Source organism: Misgurnus anguillicaudatus, chromosome 3, assembly GCF_027580225.2.
Source record: "Misgurnus anguillicaudatus chromosome 3, ASM2758022v2, whole genome shotgun sequence".
NCBI lineage: Eukaryota > Metazoa > Chordata > Actinopteri > Cypriniformes > Cobitidae > Misgurnus > Misgurnus anguillicaudatus.
In genome coordinates, this window is record NC_073339.2 from 33,624,586 (window position 1) to 33,650,953 (window position 26,368).

General features: G+C 40.5%; 1 long non-coding RNA gene across 1 annotated transcript; it reads left to right on the forward strand.

Annotated features, from left to right (window-relative positions):
- Window positions 1–1,885: 1,885 nt before the first annotated feature.
- Window positions 1,886–24,699, forward strand: LOC129444738 (uncharacterized). The gene is made up of 3 exons (XR_012368374.1): window positions 1,886–2,016; window positions 23,678–23,858; window positions 23,996–24,699. It is a non-coding gene; the product is annotated as an uncharacterized lncRNA (long non-coding RNA).
- Window positions 24,700–26,368: the final 1,669 nt, after the last annotated feature.

Sequence of the window (26,368 nt, forward strand, 5' to 3'; positions counted from 1 at the left end):
ATCTAAGTCCCATCCAAAATCTATTGGGTGATCTGAAGAGAGCTGTGCACAGGAGACACCCAACCAATTTGACAGATTTAAAATGCTTTTGAAAGGAGAAATGGCAAAATATTGCAAATTCAAAAAGTGTGAAATTGATTGACACATACCCATTAAGATTGAATGCTGTGATAAAATCTAAAGGTGCTTAAACTAAGTTTTAGTTTAAGGGTGTGCACACTTATGCAACCTGGTTATTGTACAACTTTCCTTGCCATTTTTTCACCACAAATGTTTTCTTATTGTTATTAACTTGGAAGTACGGAATCAAGTTGGAACAGGTTCCAAAATGATTCATCTTGTTTTCATTTTTTAAATCACAAAAACCTGCAATTTTAACAGGGGTGTGTAGACTTTTTATATCCACTGTAAATAAAGGATGTTAAAGGTCTGGAGTTGATTTTACGTGTGGCATTTGCATTTGGAATCTGTGAACCCAAATCATGTGGTTCAGGGGGATCTCCATGCAAGTGATACAGACCATATTTACTTTTAAAAATTCATTAGTCAGACAGGAGGAATATTAGTAGTGACCAGATTAATAATTAGGTACAAACTGAGAAAAAAAGAAATGCACTGGTGAGCCCAGCAACAAACAAATACTGGACAGCCATATAACAGTGGTGGATGATCGCATTATCCTCTCCATGATAAAGAAAAACCCTTTTATAATGACAATGACAAATATAAACCTCCGTAACGTTGGTCTATGCTGCTTGTAACAAAGTTAAATTAAACATCTGTAAACAATATTACATAAATTTGTATGGCTGCATTGATTTAAAAAAACAATAATGCTGAGGGTGTAATTGACCCGCCTGAGTAACAAAAATATGAACACCACACAAGGGTCAAACTAATTTTAATAACACAGATTGTGTTAAAATGTTGTCTTAAAAATTAATTTTATATAACTTAAAAATATATCTTTTTTAAATCTTATAATTTTAAGTCTTATTGAGTCCCCCTAATTAAGTCATTGTTAAGATCCCCTGTTTCTCAACATGTTTCACTTCAAGGCCCCCTTATTGCCCAAAGCAAGATTTGAACCACTGATCATACTTTACTATTCTTCTCTCAAACAAACAGTGAAATTAAAAACATGTATACACACACATTTATTAAACAATTTATCTTTTTTTATCTGGTCATTGTAAGGAACACAGACAAAGGATTCCAGAGCAGAGTGATATTTATTGAATACACACAATCAGTCTCTCAGTCACCAAAGTCACTTAAGGTATCCGGGGAAGGGATAACAGAGCTCGAAGAATATTCCCTGGCAATGACGGCTCAGGGTGAAGGCTGGGGAAAATTAAATCTCCGTGGAATTATACGGCGAACCGGACCACGGCACAACCCAAAAGGGACAGCACGTCAACAGCAACAGTCCAGAGCTTTGATATAGAGGAGAAACACAGTTAGTGATGGTAATAAATGACAGCGCTAGAAAGCGCAAAAAACTGTTCAGTTCGCTGGAGAAGGGCAGTGACAGAGCTCTGGTGACGGTTGTAAATGTCCAGAGAATGAGAGACAACTCAGCTGTGTGCAGCAGGTGAGAACTGACTGAGACTCGTAGTAATCCAATCTCTCCACAGCGAAGACAATCTAGTTCATGAACTGACTGTTTGTAGAACTGGAAAGAAGGAAGCAGCGTGACGGCTGGAAGTCTGCCAGGACGAGACAGCAGATAACACAGACTAATATTTGTGAATAAAACTGGGAACATAACACGACAGGACAAGAAAGCGAAATGCATCAGAAGCACCTCTACTACATTCAATGACAGACTCGCAAAGACTGAGGGGAACAAGAGAGTTATTTACTACTGCCGATTGGGGATCAACAAGCTTCAGGTGATGATGACGACGTCAGTGAAGAAATCACAGCAAACGGGAACACCTGTGAAAAACGCGCACATGGATCTGTGAGACAAACATACATGACAACAGAGGAAAACAGGCACACAGCAAACCGGTAAGACCGAAATCATAACAGTCATATATCCATTTTCTGTATGGGTATGTTGATGGCAGCAACTTTATGGTTTAGAATTAGGGCTGGTTACACAAACGCACAAGGTTCAGTCCCAACTACAGAGCTTCAAAGATCAATGCCTATTTTGTCTTCGAGCAAGCACTTAACCCTAACTGCTCCAGAGGGACTCTTCCAGCAATTAGTGAACTGTAGGTCACTGTACATGTTGAAGCGTCAGCTACAATGGCACATACAGTAGATAATAAAGTGTCAAACTAGTGGAATTCATACTAGGGATTTTTTTAAACTGAGCTGCCATTGAGATTTATGGCTGAAATAATGTATATGTTTAATCTAAAAAAGCAACACTTTACAATAACTTTACATTTTTTAAAAGAAAGCAAATGTCCTGTAAAGAACAGAACAATTATACACAAACAAAATCTTAAGTATCAGGGTCTAAAAGCTAAAAAAAATTGAAGAACTTCATTTGAAGTTTAACTTGCCTAAACGTAGTATGAAATAGTCTATCCAAATCTGTACTACACTTTTGGACCAACAGAGGGCGCCATTGTATCGTGTAATATTCACTAATAATGGAAAGAGATTCATTGTATAAAATATAATAAAACTCATAGATCTAAAGCCTTTCAAATGCAGATTGACCACACAAATGAAGACTAAATATCTGACCTGGTATGTCCGTTATAACACTACAGATTATAATATTTAGCTCTATGAAAAACATGCAGTTTAGTAAGGCATAAATAGAGTAGCTTCTAAAGAATCTAATAAAAGTGGTGCAGGGTGTATAAGATTAAAAGTAAAACTAAAAGTAAAACGTTTGAATTTGTGCACATGAGGCTGTGCATTTGAGTTTGTCCACATGAGGCTGTGCGTTTGAGTTTGTCCACATGAGGCTGTGCGTTTGAGTTTGTCCACATGAGGCTGTGCGTTTGAGTTTGTCCACATGAGGCTGTGCGTTTGAGTTTGTGCACATGAGGCTGTGCGTTTGAGTTTGTTGACAAGTTCCAGAATGAGCTCCAGCCCATGCCGTCGGGCTGTCGAGCGAGCTCCAGAACGAGCCCCAGCCCATGCCGGCGGGCCGTCAATCAAGCCCCAGGCCACGCCGTCGAGCCGCCAAACAAGCTCAAGCCTACAACGTCGGGCTGCCGGACAAGTCCCAGCCCATGCAGCCCTGGGCTGGAGCGCGCTCGACAGCCCTGGGCTGGAGCGCGCTCGACAGCCCTGGGCTGGAGCGCGCTCGACAGCCCTGGGCTGGAGCGCGCTCGACAGCCCTGGGCTGGAGCGCGCTCGACAGCCCTGGGCTGGAGCGCGCTCGACAGCCCTGGGCTGGAGCGCGCTCGACAGCCCTGGGCTGGAGCGCGCTCGACAGCCCTGGGCTGGAGCGCGCTCGACAGCCCTGGGCTGGAGCGCGCTCGACAGCCCTGGGCTGGAGCGCGCTCGACAGCCCTGGGCTGGAGCGCGCTCGACAGCCCTGGGCTGGAGCGCGCTCGACAGCCCTGGGCTGGAGCGCGCTCGACAGCCCTGGGCTGGAGCGCGCTCGACAGCCCTGGGCTGGAGCGCGCTCGACAGCCCTGGGCTGGAGCGCGCTCGACAGCCCTGGGCTGGAGCGCGCTCGACAGCCCTGGGCTGGAGCGCGCTCGACAGCCCTGGGCTGGAGCGCGCTCGACAGCCCTGGGCTGGAGCGCGCTCGACAGCCCTGGGCTGGAGCGCGCTCGACAGCCCTGGGCTGGAGCGCGCTCGACAGCCCTGGGCTGGAGCGCGCTCGACAGCCCTGGGCTGGAGCGCGCTCGACAGCCCTGGGCTGGAGCGCGCTCGACAGCCCTGGGCTGGAGCGCGCTCGACAGCCTGGTTGCATGGGCTGTAACCCGTCCGACAGCCCGACGCCACAGGCCCGAACCCGCTCGACAGATCGACCGCACGGCCCGGAACTCGCTCCACAGCCCGACGGCATGGGCCTTAGCTCGTTCTGGAACTCGAATCAACAGCCCGACGGCATGGGCCGGAGCTCGCCCTGGAACCCGTTCGGAAAAGCATGACACCATTGGCTACGATATTGGCTGGAGCTTGTTCTGGAACTCGTTCGACAGCCCGACGCCATGGCATGGAACTCAGCCCTGGACGTCCAGCAAAAAACGCAGCAAACACATAATTTACGAATTATGAAGTAAACATGTCAATTGATTAGCATATTATCGAAAACAGTGATATTAGAAAACAAGGTGTAATTACCATTAGATGCATGCCTTTTCCCGACCCACTCACCTTACAGTGCACGTACGACTAACCTCACTACTGAAAACCTGGGGTAAACCACAGCCTGTGCCCGCACTGTGCCTCAATCCATGAGCTGCATAGGGCACACCACACTCCATCACATGAATCTGTGAAACAATAATAAGCAAATAACAATAAGCAAATAATAGTGAGCACCTTGTATCGACCTAAAGTAAGAGGTTTAAGGCAGGGGTTTCAAACTCATTTTAGGCTGAGGGAAAGTTTTAGTGTGCTTATAATTGTGTAAATATTAACTAAACAAACTACAAATTCATTAGCAAAAAAACTTTAAAAATAGCACGTTGAAAACTAAATTTCATAAGTCACACTCATAATGTACCGTACATACTACTATACACACAAATTTACATCTGCTAAAAGGTTCAATTAAAAAGGCTTAATTTAACTTCCATTGCATGAACCTTAACAGAATGATACCTTGTTAATGCCAAAAGCATTCGTAAACCATTCACTTGTCTTTGAAATAAATTTGTAATGAGAACAGAACAGTCATTTAGATGACTGCGGTGAAAAAATTACAAAAATGCGGTGGGCCAAACCAAAAAGGTCACTAAGGGGAGTTGTATGATGTGCTATCAACTAAGACAAAGTGATTATAATGGGAAATGTAATAGCAAAAATTAAAGTTTGACAATCTGCTAAATACTCAATATGATTTACCTGCTGGCTTGATGGAGCTTTGAATCCATGTTTGCAATGTTGAACTGCCTTTAGCAGAGCAGCCTCCCTTTCCTCTCTTTGTTTTGTGAAGACATTGTTTTTTGTCTACAAAGTTAGAGAACAACAACATATTTAGTGTGATTTATATTCCATCTGTTCGGGAATATTATTTCGATTAAACAAGCATTAAAATTCTAAGAACGTGGATATTTTGTTGTTGTTTGCTTGCTAAATGGTTAGCAATTTTAATACACCGAGAGCAAATCATTACCGGAAGAAATACATAAACAAACTACCAAATTACTAATTTAGCGGAACAACAACAACTGAGGTAATGTAATGAATTTACCTGTTTGGAAACAGATTGTGAGCGGGAAAATACGAAGTGGATTATTAGAATCAGTGGATCTTTACTAGCGGGGCGGTAACAAAAAACTTTGACCGGGGGTTGGTGGTTGGTGAGAGGCCTCAGCCGATGAGGGTAGATGGGCAGTGGAAACATCAGCAGTTTTGGGGCAGTTCAAAGTGTCATTTCTAAACGTCTGTCTGTGTGTACGTCCAGACCAGTCACGACATTTAATAAAAACCGTTTCTAAACTAGAACTGCTGTTCGTTGCATGTCACCGTTGTTAAAGCAGATGCCCCGAACTGTAAGATTTTTGGGATCCGCGTTTTACTGTTCATATAAAAAATATGTAAAGGCACAACGGTGACAATTCAAGGTGAACTCGTTTTGATAAAAATATTATTTTGCAGGTTTGTTGAAAGGTTTTGGGTTGTTTAAAACAAGCGATTCACGTGTAATTTCCAATAGTATTTAGATATATTTATATGTCCTACGATACTTCTGATTATTTGTTAGCGTTATGTTTTCCAAAACCAATTACACCTTCTTTTTTAGGTCCATTTACACAATGCATAATAATCTCCAAAACATGTTAATTATTTATCACATAACAGTATCACACATTACCAAAAAGCGGATCGTCTATTCTATCCTAATGCTTAATAAGATTTAAAAGTTTCCTTTCCTACCGTTCTTGCTGTGTTTCTCACCAGCCTCACCATCCTTATCATAGAATGACCCAACACTATGCAAACTGCGCTTTAGCCTCCGAGCAGACGTTCTATGTTGGGTCTAAAATTCCATGGTAACCATACAACTAATAAAAAACGCCGGTGTCACGTGATCGACGCGTGTCGTGATCGTGACTAGTTCATGCTGCACGTGTGGGACCGTAGAGCAGTTCAAAATTCAACTGATTTCTTTAAATCTGTATATTTCTCTGAGAATTTTTACCGAGATTTTTCCCCGAGTCCTTTGTCAGCGATTATATTATTGGTTCTTCAGTTTTTAAGTTACATGTTTGACGACAAATAAAGATGAAGTTTTGTACGAATCATGATGCTCCACAGCTATGACAACGCGAGTAAAGTTAATGTGAATTAAGTTAAATTTATTTACCGTTAAATTTGTAAGATGTCCTCAATTTAACAACAAAAGTTAACATAGCTGAGGTGAGAGTTGCTAATTGTGCTGCAAACACATCATACGCTTATAGTTTGCTGCAAAACGAATTAAACTTTTAAAGACGATTAAAATATGTTGATATGATATGTGTCTGTCAGCAACATTAGACTTGTATTTAATGTGAAAGTGTTTAATTGTCGTCGTTTAACCATTTTGCTAACGGTTTTGATTGTTTAAATACTGATCTATTGATATAACTCATACTTTCACATCAATCATGATGATGTACCAGCGCTCTGACAAACCTCCTTTAAACAGTCTGAGACTTATTTCAACCAGAAACCTAAAAACAAAAAAGAAATTGTGTTTTATAAGATAATGACACATGTTTTTAGAAGCAGTAAGATTTTTTTATGGTAATTTAGAACTATTTAAGTAGACTACTAAAATGTCAACATATCAATGATATCCATTAGTCAATTATAACCACAATATTTTAGGTATCAATGTAAAGCAATGATATATTAATAACCATTTTTTGCTGTATTTCTAGTTTCTTGTTCCCAAAGATGGATTAAATCTATACTGATTTATTTTATTTCTTCAACCTTCGGAAGAAAAATAGGTTTTTGCATGCCACAAAATACAAGGGGAAGGAGAAACAAGGACAGAAGATGGTTGTGCTTGTGTGTATCTATGGGCAAAAACATGTAAAACGTATATTTGAGTTCTTTTTATTTCTTTATTTGTTCTGTTGTTTAAATAAAAGCCACCTCATATTTTCACCTTAAAATTAAAATAAATAAATCTGTTATTATATAAAAAAGAAAGATTTAAAGTGCACAAATTGTCTGATTCACGATTTTACATTTCCTTTGGTGTGTAAGTGTGTATTAGTAGGTTAACGATATGCAAAAGGTACATACCCCAAAGTAAACAATGACGCGAGTTATTGTCTCCAACCTAAATCTCTTTTCTTGGACTACAACAAACACACGGATTTTAGGCAACAGTTTTACTTCCTGGGATTGGTGATGTAGACATTATCATAATTCCTCCCGGTTTGACTCCCAGCCTGTAAATTAACTTCTGTCAGCATTGCATTGTGACCGAATCTTTCAAACATGGTAAGGAGCGTCATATTTTCTGCTTATGTCAGAGGTATTCAGACCAATCACAATGTACAGATTAGCTTGCACAGGGACACAGCGCTTTTCAAAGCAATGAGTTTTGTACAAATTCAGTGTGTTTAAGAAAGAGAGTGAAATCTGTGGCAACAAAAATGTACAATTCTGGAAAATAATGTGTTTTTTAACAATAAACAATGCAAACATTCGCCTGGGTTTCCCCATGCTGCCTTATGCTGCAAATTTACTTACGCTGCTAGTCAGGAAACCATGGACCAATTTTTCCCCTGAAATAGGGAACCAATCACAGAACGGGGAGGGGGCAGCAAGATGATGACGACGTATATGCGCCACACCGAAGCTGTTTTGTTTATCCAACATGGCAACAGACGCGAAGTTACATTTCGATGCAGCCTTAGATAGTGTTCTAAGTAGTTTTGACTAGCAACTTTCGGCGTTAAACAATTTCATATCCAAGAAGAATGTTTGGATTGTGTTGCTTTTCAATATCAATATACATCTACCAGTTTCGTTGCATAGCTTTCACCTGCGTGCACACGTACACGATAAAAGTTGTTGTTGACCCTTGAATTTATGTTGCTCTACATACGTCATCTGGTATAATTGAAACGATTGGCTATGAGCTTCGTACAGACGCATTTGATAGACATTGGTAGCGCCCAATAAATGGCTCTGGGCATTCGTAAACCATGTAACTGTCGTTGTTTGGTTTGGTTTTATTTAATATTTTTTTAAGGTATTAAAGATTTATTTTTACATATTATTTGCAATATAGGAAAAAGGTTTAAAAGCTGTAACTGGGACGGTACTCTTTAAGAAAGGTTCAAGGCCTATGGAGGCCTACCATTAAGTACAAATATGCACCCTTGAGTTAACAATATGTACCTTTAGGTGCTAATATGCACCCTTTAGGTTTTGCAAGGGTTACATCCCACACTCTAAAAAAGCTGGGTCAAAAAGAGATGAGCACAGCCCACTGGGTTGTAATTTAACCACTTACATACACTCACCCAAAGGATTATTAGGAACACCATACTACTACTGTGTTTGACCCCCTTTCGCCTTCAGAACTGTCTTAATTCTATGTGGCATTGATTCAACAAGGTGCTGAAAGCATTCTTGTTGGCCCATATTGATAGGATAGCATCTTGCAGTTGATGGAGATTTGTGGGATGCACATCCAGGGCACGAAGCTCCCGTTCCACCACATCCCAAAGATGCTCTATTGGGTTGAGATCTGGTGACTGTGGGGGCCATTTTAGTTTAAGAGATCATTCAAAGGATGGCACACACATCTATCGCTGTATGTTTGTTTAACATTTAAGTTAGCTAGTGCACTGACGGTTGACTTATCATCACCTTTAAAACAGAAACTTTCTGATTTGTACTAGATAAGACCAACACACCAATACAAATGCATAGATTATTTTACCTGATATGAAGTGTGCACTGCAAACACGAGCATTATTTGCGATCGTCTCCGTCAATTCAACCAGAATGGTCTTCTTTATTTCTGTGAAGGAATGTCTGCCGGGATCCGGTAAAACTTTAGTTTTGAACCAAAAGTGCTGTTACTTATATTTTGGCAGCCAAAAACACAAGAAGATGACATTTTAAAGTCAAAACCTCAAACTTTTAGTGCGCCTGCCATGAGTGTTTTGCCTCCAGCTAGAGCGGTGACGTCACAGTGACGTAGGCGATTAAGGGGTCTATTATAAAGCCTGTTCAGATTTTCTGCTTATTAATTACGAAAACAAATACTTATTTTTGATAATTATTATTTTATTTCAGTTAGTTTTACAATAACTGTTGCTCGTTTTGTTCAGTTTTAGTTTTTCATTTATTATGAATTTTTTATTTTATTTCAGTTAACGAAAATGTTTTTTAGCTGATAGTTTTAGTCTTAGTTTCAGTTTTCGTTTACGAAAGTAACCTTGAATTGTAGCCTCTTTTTCCTATTTGTAGTGGAGATGAGTGATACCCGGTGGGGTCTTCTGCTTTTGTAGCCCATCCGCCTCAAGGTTGTGCGTGTTGTGGCTTCACAAATTTGCTGCACACCTCAGTTGTAACTATAGTGGTTTTTGTAGGGTATATTATTGATCATATACTATATTAATATTATATTAGGCCTATAAGGCCTGTTAGGTCTATAAGGCCTGTTGCTTCTACATTATGCCATGAGAAAAGGTCAACATAACCGAAAAACAAGAAGACGTCATTCTAGATTAGTTAACTTTCGTTTTCTCAGTTTCCTAATTAAAACACTATACCCTGATTGTTCTCATGAGAAAAGGTCGACATAACCGAAAAACAAGACGACGTCATTCTAGATTAGTTAACTTTCGTTTTCTCAGTTTCCCAATTAAAACACTATACCCTGATTGTTCTCATGAGAAAAGGTCGACATAACCGATAAACAAGAGGACGTCATTTTAGATTAGTTAACTTTCATTTCTCAGTTTCCTAATTAAAAGAGACCAGGTGCAATCCTGTGACTATACACTGATTATTTTCGCTACAATTATTTTGAGAAACAAGGTCGAAATCACCGACAAACAGACTACGTCATTTTAAGATTCGAGAAGTCCAGCTGTATATGTCATTTTAGATATGAAGAAGGATTCAGCTGCACATCAAACAAATAAATTAATTATGGCAAACCAAGACCAATTAGAAGAGTATACGTCATCTTAGATAAAAAGTGTTTGATCTTACTGTATAAAATATGGAGTCAGAGAGGTACGAATTAGAAGGCTGGGGATGGTTTTTGAATGCATGCTAATGTAATTCTTTGATCATCTGAACTTTGTTGGCTCGAGCAAATAAAGTAATTTTTTGTTTGGCACCTGGAACCTTTGTCTCCTGAGTATTTTTTTCTTATGAAGATTCAAGCTAAGACTTTTTGCCACAACATAACTTGGTGACCCCGCGACGTGATTGGACAGAGGCTACGGAGTGGAGGGCTGCAGACGGGCAGAGGTCGGCCAGGTCACACAAGGGCGCGCCGCTATAGAGGTGAGCATAAATTTATTTGCTTATTCTGTATAGTGCTTGTGTGGTCTGCCGAAGGTAAGCCCTGAGCGGTGTTGATACTCCAGGCCTCTCCAAATTGAACACAGCAATTTGATACTTATAATATTAATTATTTGCTTCCATTAAGATAATGATAAAATATTGAATTGAAAAAGCAATAAAGGGTTCCAGATTCTAAACAGGTGTGCGTGTGAGTGCGGGTGTCGGGCTAGGTGCTCGAAAAAACCCTGCTTGGGCAGGTCGGGCCTTGGGGTCCGGAGCTAGGTGCTCGAAAAAAACCCTGCTTGGGCAGGTCGGGCCTTGGGGTCCGGAGCTAGGTGCTCGAAAAAACCCTGCTTGGGCAGGTCGGGCCTTGGGGTCCGGAGCTAGGTGCTCGAAAAAAAACCCCTGCTTGGGCAGGTCGGGCCTTGGGGTCCGGAGCTAGGTGCTCGAAAAAACCCTGCTTGGGCAGGTCGGGCCTTGGGGTCCGGAGTTAGGTGCTCGAAAAAAAACCCTGCTTGGGCAGGTCACGCTGGGGGCGTGTCGGGCCTAGGGGTCCGGAGCTAGGTGCTCGAAAAAACCCTGCTTGGGCAGGTCACGCGAGAGATTTAAAACAAATAGAATCCTGTAGGACAGGTGGCTGTAGGTACAGTCTATATTTTGTTGCTTTGTGCATTTTTTTATTTTTTGACAATTGTTGTAATAATTTGTGGTGAATTGCGTTGAGACAACAATCACTGCCAAAAACAAGTAATATAGGGAGTTTGAGTGCCTTGTGTGAAGGCCCGGGCCGATGAGAGACTGTTTTGCGTGTCTGTGTCTTATTCAGCGTGGGAAAATAATTGTCTGCTAGAACTGTGTGTGTAGAGAGATAAAACCTTAGAGAGCAGAGGAAGGCGGGGCTGATTGTGCATGAGAAAGAGAGTGAGAGAGATTTTTGTGAATGAGAAATTACTTTGAATAAGAGTGTGTGAGAAGCTGTGTGTCTATGAGAGATTCAGTGTGTGCTTATGTGTGTGTGTAAGTGAAGAGATAAGGAGAGAAAAAGGCCTTTGTGAATGTATGTTGTGGATTTGAATGCATTTTTGCTGATTTTACTCTTTAATAACTGTGCTTTGAATTTTTGACTTAATTTTTCAACAATAGCGTTCTGTACTATACTTTTATTCATCTTTATTTTTAATTTTTAATTTTTTATGTTATATTTTTTTTTTTTCTTTTAAGTATAATGAAGTTATTATGGATGATAATGGCTTAAGATATGAGAGAAGTGAATTTATAGCTGAAGAAAGAATTAGACAAGCTAGAATCCAGTTTGAAACCAAAGGAATTCACAGTCATTTCTGGAGAGAGACATTTTACAAAGATTTGTCAGGCATACAGCACGAGCTGTCAGACGCCAGAAAAGATTGGTATTTGACCCAGTTGCTGGAAGTGCCAAGATTAGAAGAAATAGTGAGAGAGTGGCCTTACATTGCTTGGCAGAGAATAATCAGACGTTGTTGCAGGGTCTCAGTGCTGCAAAACTTCGTAGAACAAGTTTGTACATTTAACTATTTAAGGTTGAGCAGAGCAAATACAACCCATGATAGTTTGAATTCAATAGCATTGACTCTTACATTACCAATCGATACATTGACAAGTTCCTATTTCGAAATTGGAAACCAATTGGGCCTTATAAATGGGACAGGGAGAACAGGAAAAGATATACGCAATCCAAAAATAAGAGTCACTGCAAAAACCAGAACAGTAAATTGGGAAAGCAAACTTTTGTTCACATGTGACAGACAGGGGGTGGTTACACCAAGGCAATTTTTGGGAGAGACCTTGAAAGAACTGACGTTTCATTTTGACCTGAACAATTAAAAATCAGAATAGGGAGTTAGCTCACTCAGAAGAAAAAAATATATATAATTACAGACATGGCATCCACATCTTTGGAGACGTTAAAGTCCAGATACCCTGTCAGTAGAGAACTGATTGAGAAAATATCAAACAAATGGACAAAACGCACTAAAGATTTAAACACAAAGTGGCCTGAGGGCGGCACCTTTGAAGTGACAGTGTGTGAGGAAATGGAGGCATTAATCAAAAATTACAAGGCAAAAGACAAAAGTAAGAAGAGAAATGAAAAAAGACAAAAAGAGCTGGATGTTTTGAATTTATTCAAAAAAGAAGGGATAAACTTCCTGAAGAGTGTCAAAGTAACCAGAGAAATTCTAAAAGAAGATGAAAAAATGGTTTCAGAAAAAGAGAAAGAGGCCATCTCCAGCCCACCTCCCTATGAGGAACCAAAAAATCAATTACCAATAATTACAGGTGACATTCAATTTGGAGGGAGAATAGAAATAGAGCCAGATCAGCAACAGGCCCCATCACAAACCCCTGCAAATAACCCAGCTAGCTCATTGGCCCCTGCGCATACCTCAACACACATTCCCACACTCACGCATATTAGAGAAACGCCCAGTGGCTCAGTAGGAAATACCCAGACAGCAAGTAAAGGTCATAGCCCAGCATTTAACGCATATGCTGATGCTGCTAGAGCATTAGAACAGATGATGACACCCCCAGAAATACACAACACATATGACAGGGCAGCTGCAGCCTTACATCAGATAGCACCCCCAAACTTAGAAAGAGTAGTGAGGCCTAGGTTGAGGATGGACAAATACAGTGATGATATTTTAGAAGAAGAAAATGAGACAGATACATCATCAGGAGAGGAAGATGAGAGAGAAAGAGGTTGGATACCAACAAGACACGCTAGGGAGGAAGACTGGATTAGGGAGGAAGAATGGATAAAGACACCCCTACACAACACTAGCAGAAAGTGTAGAGTAGGGAACAGACAGGCTGGAGAAACCAGGCCAGAGAAAAAATCCTACACAAGAGGAAAACTAAAGCGAGTCACCGGTAGCCTTTATCTTGAAGATGAAGAAAGAGGACAAGGATTTAAAGCATGGGAACGAGCACCTGGGAAACGTTTGACAAGAGCAGCAAGCTGTACAGATTTGGTGGATTTATCACATGGAGACAACATCTGTGCTGAAGGACCAAGAAGTCTGTCAATGTGCCCCATTTTGATAAAGGGACAGCGAGGACAATACGTGCCTTGGGCCACCCAGGATATTGATGGACTAGTTGCACGACTTCCGGAAATACATGAAGGGGCGGGCAAATGGATTAGAATCTTTGAGGAGGAAACGACGGGGCGTGTCTTAGCCATAGGAGACATCAAGGCCCTGTTGGCAAAATGTGTCGGTGGAACGAAGTTGAATGAACTTTTAACTGATGCTGGACTAGAAATTGCAATTGACAACATCAGAACAGATGGAATGGCCTTTGACCCCTACAGGACAAGCATGTGGACAACATTACGCAAAGAATACCCCATGCAGATCGATCCAAAGATGCTGAGAGGTGATCCGATTGGAGAAACAGAGAACCCAACCGCATACGTACAGAAACAGCTGAAACGGTGGCGTGAAGAGCTGGAAAAAGACCCAGAAAAAGACTTTGTTCTAGCTGCTCTATTCAGAAATGCGATAGTGGAAGCTATGCCGCCACCTGTTAAAACCAAGCTTGAAGATGTGGTGGGACTGAACTCCAAGACACACAAGGAGTTCTGTGACCATGTTGCACACGCAGTTGAACAGCAAAGAAAGAATGAGCTAAAGGCGAAGACAGTGGAGAAAGAAATGCAGAAGAGACTGGCACAGTTACAACTGGATGAACTTGTGAGCAAAACTAAGAAGAAACCACAAGCTGTTCTGAAGGAGAAAGAGGAGGAGCAACCAGCAGTGATGGCCCCAGTTGGAGTAGCGGCCCCCACCATCCAGCAAACACAGACTGCAGCACCTGCCCAGCCCACTCAGGGGAGTGCACAACAACCAGCCACTCCCATTGTCATCTATCTGAAACCACAGCAACAGAACAGAAGTGGACCAAGACCACAGAGAGGAAGAGGAAGGGGTGGCCCAACCAGAACACAGACAGGATGCTGGAGCTGTGGGCAGATAGGACACATCAGAAGTGAATGTCGAAATAGTTCATGGCAGAAGCAAGATCGACAATACTGGCAGCCAGATCAACAAGGCGGACAGATAAACCAACAAGATTGGCAACCGAACCAGAGACTGCAAGCCCCGCACTGGCAACAGCAATCACAACCACAGCAACAACTCCAGACTGGTCCAGTTAACCCATGGCGAGGACCAGACCAAGGCTACTAGGGATGCCCAGAGAATCCTATGGGGAGGGGCCAGCTTCCAATGATAACTGAGAATGCTGACCAAGAACCTATGCTGCGGGTTGAAGTAGAAGGCACAACTGTACCCATGATGATTGACACTGGAGCAACTTACACGTGTGTAAGTCCAAAATATGCCTCACACCTCCCCATGTCTGGAAAATTTGCAAAGACAGTAGGATTCTCGGGACAATCGCAGCTGACACCATTAACTGCTCCAGTCTGTCTGAAAGCAAAAGATAAACAAATAACTTTGCCCATTTTAGTTTCTGAAAACACACCAGTTAACTTGTTAGGGAGAGATGCCCTTTGTAGGTTAAAATTGCAAATATCCTGTTCACCTGACGGTATTTACATAGACAGCGCAGGAGTTAGGCAGATGACAATGATCACACCCCAAGCAAATGTGTATTGGTTAGGGAATTTAGGAGAGGAGGTAGAACAAACACTTATAAAATGGGAAAAGTTCATAAGAGCACAAATTGAGAAGCCCATCTTGCCCAGCTTTGAGTTTCACTGTACAATGATTTATGACCCCCTGCAGAGAGTAGATTTAGAAACGGAGTGGTTACAGAAAACAGAAGGACAGAAGATCCAATTGACCTCACAAAGCATTATTGTAGGGAAACAGGGAGCAGCATTACAAGTGGATGAGTGTAATTTCACTGAAAAATGGTTTCAGGTACCAAATTCAAAGCCACATGTTACTTTATATGTAGGTGAAGGTTTTGAGTCAAGAGATTTAGGCCCAATGATGAAAAAAGCAGCAGAGGCCCAGTGGAAAGAGACAGAGAATCCCCTGTTGTTTCAGTCAGTGGATGGGAAATATTTAAAAATAGCCAACACAACTGTAATGAATGGAATTCCCAAGGAGGTGGTGGTTGGAGATAGCATTGAGATGAATTTGGCTGATTCCCCAGAAACTAAAGCAGGCAATGCAGCTTTCTTAAAAGAAATGGAAGAGCAGGTGCCTGAAGAGTTATGGTCACGTCATGACACAGATGTGGGTTTAATTAAATCTGCCAGCCCTGTAAGAATAAAAATAAAACCTGAAGCCAAGTTGCCTAGAAAACAACAATATCCACTGAAACATGAAGCAGTGGAGGGTATCAGAGGTACCATTGATGGACTATTTGCAGCAGGTGTTTTGGTTGAAATAACAAGTTACTGCAACACACCAATACTGCCAGCTGCTAAATCTGATAAGTCCAAATGGCGGCTTGTGCATGATTTAAGAGCAATTAATGAGATTGTTGAAGATTGGCCTGCTGAGGTTCCAAATCCACACACACTGTTAACAAGCATCCCTCCTGAAGCAAAATACTTTACTGTGATTGACTTGTGCTCTGCCTTTTTCAGTATCCCTCTGGACGAAAGAAGCAGACACTTGTTTGCGTTTACATATGAAGGTAAACAAATATCATACACAAGAATTCCGCAGGGGTATAGGCATTCACCTCATATTTTCAATCAATTATTGAAAGCTGATTTGGAAGATATGGTGCTGGACAGTACACTGATCCAATATGTGGATGATCTGTTGATTTGCTCTCCCACACTTGAGCAATGTCATAGAGATTCAATTAAAGTATTGACTAAATTAGCAGAGGGGGGTCACAAAGCTTCTAGACAAAAAATGCAATACTGTCAGACACAGGTAGAATACTTGGGGAGATTAATTGCATATAAGACCAAGGCAATATCACCAAGTCAGTTAGAGGGCATCAGTAGGGCACCTATGCCACAAACTGTTAAACAAATGATGACTTTCTTGGGAATGACAGGGTTTAGTTCTGATTGGATTGAGGACTATGCATTAAAAACAGCTCCATTGAGAGAACTAATGAAGCAGGGACAACAAGATCTGAGGGCCCCGCTCATATGGAACACTGATGCAATAATAGCATTTGAGTCAATCAAAAGAGAGCTACAGAATGCACCAGCACTGACACACCCTGATTACACAAAACCATTTCATTTGTATGTAGCTGACAGAAGGGAGGGCTATGCCTCAGCAGTTTTGATGCAAGAAACCTGTAAGGGCCGCAGTAAGCAGCCCATTGCTTTTTATAGCACAAGACTTGATAGTGTAGCACAAGGCTATCCTCCATGCTATCAAGGACTCGCAGCTGTATACTACGCTTATGAAAAAGCTTCCACTATTACTATGGGCTATCCAGTTACTGTATATACACATCATAAAGTTGTAGAATTGTTGGAGCAAGGGAAATTTGTACTCACACAGGCCAGAACCCTTGCATATTCTGCTCTTTTGACATATCCTGATATCACAATCAAGAAGTGTACAACTGTAAATCCTGCTAACTTTGTTCCTTTAGATTGTGAGGGAACCCCACATGACTGTGTTGCTGAATCACTAGCCTTTACACGCCTTAGGCCAGATTTAGAGTCAGCACCCATACAAGATGCTACTGTAGATTATTTCGTTGATGGATCATGTTTTAAAGACTTTGATGGCAATCATGCTGGATACTCTGTTGTGAGACGACAGGGGGATGATTTTGTTACTGTAATTTCACAGCATTGTTCTCAGCCATGCTCTGCCCAGTTGGCTGAATTAAAGGCATTGACTGCTGCATGTGAATTAGCAAAGGGACAAAATGTGAATGTCTTTACAGACAGTGCCTATGCACATGGAATCTGTCACCTCTGGGGGGCAGTATGGAAGCAGAGAGGATTTAGAAAGAGTGATGGTACACCCATACAGCATGCTGAACAAATAGTAAAGCTTATATCAGCAATGATGCAGCCTAAGCGTTTGGCAATAATAAAATGCCAAGCGCACAAAAAAGGCAATGATTTTGTGATAAGAGGAAACAATGCTGCAGATTTGGAGGCAAGAAAGGCCTCAGGATGTCATGTTGCTGTTATGTCACCTATGGTACTAATACAGCCGCAGCCACAGGTTGATGATCTTGTGCGTATACAACAGCAGGCCACCCCATATGAACTTTCAATATGGCAACAGAGAGGTTGTACCAGAGATGCTAATGGAATATGGCGCTCTCATGAAGGACAAATGATTGCTCCAATTGCTTTATTGACTATATTGATCTCTGACGCACATGGATTTGATCACTGTGGGAGGGGGGAGATAATGAGAAGAATAAAGCAGCAAGGCTATTGGTCTCCCTACATGCAGGCTACAGTTGATGAGTTTTTGACAGGATGTGATATCTGTGCTAAAAATAATGTCAGAAAAGGTATTTCAGCTCCAATAGGACACATACCTGTACCAGAGGGACCTTTCAAACATCTGGTTATGGATTATGTGGATATGATAAGATCAGTGAGAGGAAAACGTTATATGCTAGTCCTCGTGGATCGCTTCAGTCGTTGGGTGGAGGCGGAGCCTTCACCTGACCAAGGTTCTGGAACTGTAATTAAGTTCTTGACAAGAGAAGTGATTCCCAGATTTGGTATACCATCACAGATTAGTTCTGACAATGGATCTGCATTTATTCAAAAGACTGTAAAGACAGTATTGCAGAAATTGAGAATAAAGCAAAGACTTGGATGTGTATACCACCCACAGTCACAGGGAGCAGTGGAACGCATAAATGGAGTTTTGAAATCAAAAATCAATAAGATTTGTGCTGACACAAAGTTGAACTGGGTAGATGCTTTACCTCTTGCATTAATGAGTTACCGAATGCAAACAAACAGGATTACAAATTTGACACCGCATGAAATGCTTACTGGTAGACCTATGCCAGTACCTTTTTTGAGGGGCCCATATGAGGGACCCTCTTTGGAGCAGTTGCAAGTTGAACTAAGAGCCTATATGAGACAATTGACTGTTATACATAAGGCTATATGTTCACAGGAGCAGAAACGCGGACCTCGGCAAGAGGAGGAAGCTCCGTGCATGATTGTGCCTGGGGACCGAGTATATCTGAGAGTTTTCAGACGAAAGTGGAATCAACCAAGACGGGAGGGGCCCTACACTGTTGTCAGAGCAACGCCCACCGCAGTACAAGTTGAAGGTAGCACAACCTGGTATCATTTAAATCACTGTACTCGAGTTCCCAGGTTAAGGCCAAGAGACGCAGAAGCCGCAGAAGGAGAGAAGGAGGGACAACCTGAGACATCAGAGGAGGATCAGCAAGGTCAACATGGAGAACCGGAAACGCCCCCTGACCCAGCAGGACAAGACAGATGCCAAGAAACCCCGAGTCCTGCTTCCATTGCAGAACCTGATCTGGATGCTGAATTACGTCCTGACACACCTCATGAACCTGATTCCTCAGAGGATGGAGGAGATGAAACGGAACCAGAACTACACCTGCAGGGGGCCACCTCAGAAACTGAAGGACATGCGAGCGACGGACCGCAGGGCGTTACAGAATCTTCTCCTCATTGTGATGACCCTGAATACTCTGATACAGTTCATCCAACAGACCCAGGCCCATCCAGTAGACATCCCTTATCTGAAGAATTCAGCACCATCGACCTCTCAGTGCTGGACTGGACCCAATGATTTGTGCACTGATGATGATGAACAACAATACGAGCAACTACTCGACATGGCCCTGCATAATGACTGGTACAGGTGGGCACAGTTTACCGTGGGTGAGTCACAGATGTCCGACTGTGTGCTTTGCACACCATCTCCTTTGACAAAGCTTGTTGTTGTTCCTAACCCTTATGATTACAGACACTGTGCTAAGCACTATGCAGACCACTGCCTACCCGACAAGATGAACGTATCCTTTTGCCCAGCTGAATGCATTGCGTTTGCAGGAAGTAACACTTCCACAATTTATCAAGATGAGAGGTGGGGAACAGAATGTAAACACATAGGTGTAAAAATAGCCCCTGAATATGTTGAAATTCCAGAAGTATATAGCATTGATTACTCACTACAATATGAATGTTTCAATCAATCACATGACAATGGGGGAACAAATGTAGGACATTTTGAAGGAAATTGTGTAACAATTTGGCACCTTGACCCCCGTATGCACAAACAAAAAGATGTAATTTATTCATGGACTATTGATTGTGCATCAGCAACCATAACCGTTAATTTTACAGTTTCCCTTGCAGTAACAGCATTGATTTATTGAATTACTAACTATGTGCACACTAATATACAGACCTGTGAAACTCAAACACTCACTTTCCCTTTAGCATATCTATACACTGAACAATTAACTGCTGTAGCTGACTATTTTTGGATATGCGGGGGAACAAAATTAAGATCTACACTTCCCATTAATTGGCATGGCTTATGCGCTAGAGTTAAACTACTGCAAGGTGTAACTATGTTTCCTTGGAATTTTGATGACCCTATTGAACCTGTACCTCCCACCCACAGAGTTAAGAGAGCATATCAGAATGATCCTAATGTTTGGATAGATGCTATTGGTCAGCCAAGGGGAATACCAAATGAATTTAAAGCCAGAAGCGAAATTAAATCAGGATTTGAATCCATTATAATATGGATAACGCCCAACAAAAATGTTGAATGGATTAATTATCTATACTACAACCAGCAGAGATTCATTAACTACACTGATGATGCATTGGCAGCTATAGGGGAACAATTAGCCCCTACTAGCAAAATGGCCTGGCAAAACAGACAGGCACTTAATTGGCTATTAGCGGAGAAGGGCGGAGTCTGCGTGATGTTTTCACAAGACTGTTGTACCTTCATTCCAAACCATACAGCGCCAAACGGCGCCTTTACGAAAGCCATGGGTAAATTGAAAAAGTTGCGAGAAGAAGTAAAACTTAATGCGGGCACTGATGAGAAAATTGATAACTGGTTTGCTTCGGTCTTTGGTTCATGGAAAGCTTGGCTGACCAAACTTGCTATTATATGCGGTATTGCAATTGTTGTTTTTTTCTTGCTCTTCTGTTGTGTTCTACCTATCTTCAGGTCTGTGGTGGCTAAGGCAACTGCCAAGCAGATGGCAGTACAAACAGGACTAAGTCTACACCAAAGTCCTGATGGCCTAATGCTAAACATACATACTACATCGTTAGTTGACACCACACCACCAGTTGACAATACTTATGAAACTATGTATTAAAATGTTACATTCTTTTGTTTCTTTGTTTTCCATCTTTTTGTAATATGTTTGGTTAGTGAGGGAGCTAGATTGTAATTGTATTTCTTTTATTGTTTTTCAGTATTAGTTACATATCATTAGTCCTGAGTAGGCAGGAAGTTAGAGAAATTTTGTTTTTAATCTTTGTTTTCATCTTTAATTTCTCCTCTTGTGTGGTGACTGTAGGTCCTGGTGTCATTTTTAGATATAAAATCCAGGGGACAAATTGTCTAGCTCGGCCGCACAATGGGGGACAATGTAAAGATGTGAAATACACCATATAATACACATAGACTGTATTACGAAACACAGATATCGGAGCACAACTTCACCTCAACGACTACACTAAAGAGTGTCTCAGATAGCGCCCCTGGTGACCGGAAAAGCTAGGGGTTCCTCTGAGAACGAAAATCCATCATTGTGCAGTCGCTGGAAATATAATCGTTGCACTAAAGTCACACATCACCATTATATTATTAAAAGTAGATGGTCTAGATGTTTTGATTACTGATATATTACTGAATCGTCACTGCTGTATTACATTACTGTTGTATCTCTTTACCTGCACTGAGCACATCTTTAATTAATCAATATATTTACTACTGATCATGATTACTGGCTTGTTTTGATTGATATATTTTCTTTCTGCATTCTCTAATAATGATAAGTTTTACACCTTTAAAGTTACTGAATTTGATTTCACATGTGTTTTCCCTTTTCTTAATTACAAATAATGAGATATTAATTGTTTTGAACATTTTCATATTTGCGTTCCTTTAGTATTTACAGGGTCCAAGAATCTTTTTTCCTTCCTTTAAGCTAATATAATCACTTAAAAAAATAAGAATGGTGCCATTTTTTGGAAGTTTTTTGGTTCTTGTTCTCTTAAGGGCGTGAGTGCTGCATCTTAACTGCGTCTGTGTTAGGATCTACATGGAACTTTTATCCATGAAAGCTCTGAGCTAGTATAGCATCATGTGCGACGACGTTCTGCTGCAGCACTCTCATTATGTGATGGGTTTCTTAAGAGTACCCCCTCATGTTTGATGGACTTGGACGTCCATGAGGGGGGAGATATATAGTGGTTTTTGTAGGGTATATTATTGATCATATACTATATTAATATTATATTAGGCCTATAAGGCCTGTTAGGTCTATAAGGCCTGTTGCTTCTACATTATGCCATGAGAAAAGGTCAACATAACCGAAAAACAAGAAGACGTCATTCTAGATTAGTTAACTTTCGTTTTCTCAGTTTCCTAATTAAAACACTATACCCTGATTGTTCTCATGAGAAAAGGTCGACATAACCGAAAAACAAGACGACGTCATTCTAGATTAGTTAACTTTCGTTTTCTCAGTTTCCCAATTAAAACACTATACCCTGATTGTTCTCATGAGAAAAGGTCGACATAACCGATAAACAAGAGGACGTCATTTTAGATTAGTTAACTTTCATTTCTCAGTTTCCTAATTAAAAGAGACCAGGTGCAATCCTGTGACTATACACTGATTATTTTCGCTACAATTATTTTGAGAAACAAGGTCGAAATCACCGACAAACAGACTACGTCATTTTAAGATTCGAGAAGTCCAGCTGTATATGTCATTTTAGATATGAAGAAGGATTCAGCTGCACATCAAACAAATAAATTAATTATGGCAAACCAAGACCAATTAGAAGAGTATACGTCATCTTAGATAAAAAGTGTTTGATCTTACTGTATAAAATATGGAGTCAGAGAGGTACGAATTAGAAGGCTGGGGATGGTTTTTGAATGCATGCTAATGTAATTCTTTGATCATCTGAACTTTGTTGGCTCGAGCAAATAAAGTAATTTTTTGTTTGGCACCTGGAACCTTTGTCTCCTGAGTATTTTTTTCTTATGAAGATTCAAGCTAAGACTTTTTGCCACAACATAACGAGTGGTTATTTCAGTCAAAGTTGCTCTTCTATCAGCTTGAATCAGTCGGCCCATTCTCCTCTGACCTCTAGCATCAACAACAAGGCATTTTCACCCACAGGACTGCTGCATACTGGATGTTTTTCCCTTTTCACACCATTCTTTGTAAACCCTAGAAATGGTTGTGCATGAAAATCCCAGTAACTGAGCAGATTGTGAAATACTTAGACCGACCCGTCTGGCATCAACAACCATGCCACGCTAAAAATTGCTTAAATCATCTTTCTTTCCCATTCTGACATTCAGTTTGAAGTTCAGGAGATTGTTTTGCCCAGGACCACACCCCTAAATGCATTGAAGCAACTGCCATGTGATTGGTTGATTAGATAATTGCATTCGTGAGTAATTGAACATGTGTTCCTAATAATCCTTTAGGTGAATCTATAATGTAAATATAGCACACTCATGAAAAGAAAGTTGGTATAAAGGGTTCTTCACAGCAATGACATTTATTTTTTTAAACAAAAAATACTGTTGTTTTAACCAATGAATGGGTAAAATGTGGAAACATCAAACTTTTTTGTTTAATATCCTGTGCTGGGTTGTTCAAAGCCAGCTAAGTGGTAGATTTTTTTAACCCACGATTGGATCAGATATAAACCATTTTTTAGGTTAATTTAACTTAACTTTACAGTTTGATTTGCCCATATTTTCCCCAACTATGGGTGAAAACAATGCAGTTAAGTGTTGGAGGACCATTTTTGGTTCTCCACAGGACGTTTTAGTAGGGAGACTCTCTTTTTCTCTCTCTACAGTGTTCCTAAAGGTTGTTAAAAAAAATCAACGGTGGTCTGCACATGGTCATAATCTTCTTCATTTTTTTCGCAATTGGCTTTGCAGTGCTCAGTTTAGCCTTCTGTATATATAATGCCAGAAAAGTTCCTTATCAATCGATCAGAGGACCATTTGGCCTCTACATCTGGAATTTTATTGCAGGTAAGTCAATCCATCACAAATTAAGAACATTTGTTCAATACATTCACTACACCAATAAACCATAAATCAGCCAATTGTGGTTCATATTTATATTTATTTCATTATTATTATTTTCCCTATTTTTCCTCATTTCTCAGCTCTGTTCAGTGCAATGGGCTTTGCATGTTTCCTCGCAGCAGTTCAGTGCCATGATCTCACAGAACACGTGGCTAACTACAAAGAAAGTCTTTTTCGACTTGTGATCCTCGAGGAAAGTCTCGGCTTTTCTTTCTGGTTGTGCGTTGCCAGTGCTGTTACACATGGAGCAAATATTCTTGTAGTAGCCTGCAGTAGACTTCATCTACCTAAAATCAAGACTAAGAAACCAGAAGAACCCACAGCGACAGGAGATGATTTCCTTTACTAAGGAACAGAGACAAACTGAAAGTTCTGACTGTTGTGGTCTTCGAGGAAGCTGCTTGAAAGCCAAACAGAATGTTGGTTCATTGACATCAACTGAATATGAGATGATTTTTATGGGTTTAACTCATGGGTGATTCTTAAAGACCATTATGTGGCAAATAAGTAATCGACTTGTTTAGGACATAACAAGTTGTCACAGACTTCCAGGGCTTCCAGAACATAATGAGACATTGTAACTATTTTTTCAAAAAAAATGAATCATGTAAAGTTAAATAATACTGTTATTTAACCCTTATGTGGTGTTCGGGTCTGTGGGATACGCTTTTAAAGTTTACTAAAACAAAAATGATGCCATTAATTGTTTTATCAACCTCGGATTCTTGGCCTTGGCTCATTTTCTATGAACAACATAAAAATAAACAACTTTACAACGACTGTACACCCACCTACACATTTACAATTAGGTCCATATATATTTGGACACTGACACAAGTTTTGTTATTTAGGATGTTTACCAAAACATATTCAAAATACAGTTATATAATAAACAGGCATTTAATATGTGGTTTCCCCCTTTTAAAGAGGGCAAAAGTAATGAGACAGTTGATTTAAAAGCTTTTTTATGGACAGTTATTGCCTATTTGTTAAATTATTTCCTTATACAGTGGATATAAAAAGTCTACACACCACTGTTTAAATTGCATGTTTTTGTGATTTATAAAATTAAACCAAGATGAATCATTTTGGATCCTGTTCCAACTTAATTCCCTACTTCAAACCTTTATATTAAAGTGAATAACATTAAGAATAATTTTGTGGTGAAAAAATGGCAAGTAAAGTTGTACAATAACCAGGTTGCATAAGTGTGCACACCCTTTTACAATAGTGATTGTGGCAGTGTTCAGAAGCAACCAATCACATTTAGACTTAAGTTAAATATGAAGTAGTACATACCTGTCATCAATTAAAATAACCTTTTAACTATTAATGAAGTGTGCCTGGTCCTAAAGGATTTTTTCTGAGTATCATCCAACTGAAAAAGCCGTATTGAGCTTACTCAGCAGGTACATGATCCCATTGTTGAAAAATATCAATCCACATAGGGTTAAAACATTTCCAAGACACTGAATATACCATGGAGTACTGTAAAAACAATAATCCACAAGTGGAGAAAATATGGCACAACATTGACATTACTAAGACCAGGCCTCCACCTAAAATTTATGAGAAAACCAGGAAAAAAAATGGTAAGGAAGGCTGCCGAGAGGCCTACAGCAACATTAAAAGAATTGTAACAATATCTGGCAAGTACTTTTTGTTCCCTACATGTGACAAAAACCTCCTGAATTCTTCATGTTTGGGCTATTAGCATTTTTTAACCAAAAAGATCATCAAGTCCATCTAAAGTTTGTAAAAACAAATATTTCTATATCCCAAATCCATGTGGAATAATGTATTATAGTCAATTGAGTCCAAAGTTGAACTTGGGCCGTTATACCAAAATATATATTTGGTGCAATAAAACCCACATCACATCACCAAATGAACACCATGCCCAGAGTAAAGCATGAAGGTGACAGCATCATACTTTGTGGCTGCTTTTCTTCAGCTGGAACAGGGGTTTTAATCAGGGTGGATAGAATAATAGCTCCAAATACCCGTCAATTTTGGCCCAAAACCTAAAGGCTTCTGCCAAAACACTTAAAATGAAGAGAAATTTCACTTTACAGCATGACAATGACACAAAGCACACCTCTAATCAACAAAGGAATTACTTCACCAAAACAAGATCAAGGTTTTGGAATGGCCCAGCAAGAGTCCGGATCTAAGTCCCATCCAAAATCTATTGGGTGATCTGAAGAGAGCTGTGCACAGGAGACACCCAACCAATTTGACAGATTTAAAATGCTTTTGCAAGGAGAAATGGCAAAATATTGCAAATTCAAAAAGTGGGAAATTGATTGACACATTCCCATTAAGATTGAATGCTGTGAAAAAATCTAAAGGTGATTAAACTAAGTTTTAGTTTAAGGGTGTGCACGCTTGTGCAGCCTGGTTGTTGTGCAGCTTTGCTTGCCATTTTTTCACCACAGAAGTTTTCTTATTGT